The sequence below is a fragment of the Lactuca serriola genome, chromosome 3, assembly GCF_051521515.1.
Source record: "Lactuca serriola cultivar US96UC23 chromosome 3, Lser_US96UC23_V15, whole genome shotgun sequence".
Lineage (NCBI taxonomy): Eukaryota > Viridiplantae > Streptophyta > Magnoliopsida > Asterales > Asteraceae > Lactuca > Lactuca serriola.
Genome location: NC_136410.1, coordinates 286,043,354 through 286,045,203, shown reverse-complemented (window position 1 = coordinate 286,045,203; position 1,850 = coordinate 286,043,354).

Genomic DNA, 1,850 nt, shown 5'->3' with positions numbered 1-1,850 from the left:
CTTGATGAAAAAGCTGGAAGAGATCAAGATGAAGAAAGCTGCTACTAACCCTTCTATGAATGCTCTTATTGTACAAGGTTCAGCAGAGGATGACGAGTTCGGTGGCGTGCAGGTATGGTCAACCGACTCAGAGGATGATGAGGTGAGAAAGACTTCACATGGAAAGGCATATGTTGCAAGAGGTGACGAAAGCAGCAGGAAGTGTTTGATGGTAACTGATGTATCTCACATGAGGGGATACAATATTGATGGTGAAAAAGAGGATACCAAGGAGCGAGAGGACTTATGCTTCATAACAAAACCTCTCAGTGTGCAGATCAATGAGCTTGACGAATTGATCAAGAAGGTGCAATCTATTTTTATTTCATTCAAAGTCCCACAGAAATCATATGAAAAAGAATTATATAGCTTAAATTCAAGAGTCTGAAATCTGGATAGTTGTTTAACTCAAACACGGGTCACCAATTCTAACCTAACTGACCAAATAAGCAGGGTGTCATCCAAGAGTGAGGAGCGAAGGATGTGGATAGAGCAAAAAGAGTCGGAGCTGATAAAATATAAGGATGAAAACATTTATTCACAAAGAGACAATTTAAAACTTTTAAAACAGAGAAATGTTTTTTGTTTGATTGCTAAATGTCTTTATGCTAACATCACTCAACTGCATCCGAATTCTGAAATAGGACAAAAAATTCATCGCATGATTTTGCCCTTCCTTGATTTTAAGGAGGATGAAATCGATGCTGAAGCATATAACTACGAAAGTGTTGTTTCGTCTGATGATGTGAATCCCACTTACATGTATGGTCTGGACAAAATAGAATTTTTCATAAAGTCCAAAGACCATAAGGACATGCTGAAAAACCTTTAGGATGAAAACGATAAGCTGAAACTAAGGACCGAAACCATAAAAAATTTGACTTATTGAATACCAATTTAAGTTCAGAAAATAAAATTGATGTTGAAAACGCGTCTGAACTAAATGAGGACGATGATATGAGTTTAATTTCTGTAGAGGATGAAGTCGAATGTTCTGAGTTTGTCAAGAGCGAACCCGAAAACCACAAAAATCTTATTTCTGAAAATTCTGTGGAGTTTGCTCGATTGTCCCAACATAAGTCCCCGATTCTAGAAGAAAACGCGGCTGTGTACCAAAAGGATAGAACAACACCAAATCAAGTGTATAAGGTCACAGGAGTAACTGAACATCAAACAGACGAACTCACTGCCATATTGAATGAAGATAACGCAGATGGTTGTGATGAGTTTTTCTGGTCTGCTCCTATAGATAATGCCAATGAAACTATTGGTCTGTCAGAGCGGACGTCCTGGAAAACCAAAGGCAGATATGTACCAGAGCCACTGAACAAGCTTGGCAACTTCAACGTGCCAAGCACTAGTGGTACAAAAGAAGTCCCTGTAGAAGAAGTCACTTCCACAAGCGAAACATCATCTGTGAAAAGTGAACCGGCTGACAAGAGGAAGAAGCAAAAGGCTAACATCCACAAACAGCCGAAACAAGTGAAGGATCAAAAGCATCAAAGGAATCAACGATACAAAAAGAATCTCTGTGAGCGAAAGCAGTTTTGGCGCTCCCAAAACAATCATTTCTCTTATCACGATAAGAATTCAAAGCAAGAGAAAAAGGATCTCAGACCACATGAGGAACGTAACTGAAAGGACAGGTTCAGTTCAGAGAGCATAAGGAACCGAAAGGACTGATTCGGTCCCGAAAGCAATAGCGACCGAACGTCCAGGTTCAGTCCTCCCAATGACCAAAAACAAAAGGGTCATAACGAACCACAAGTCAGAAGAAATTCCCATTCTAATTCTTCTCATTCTCAATCCTC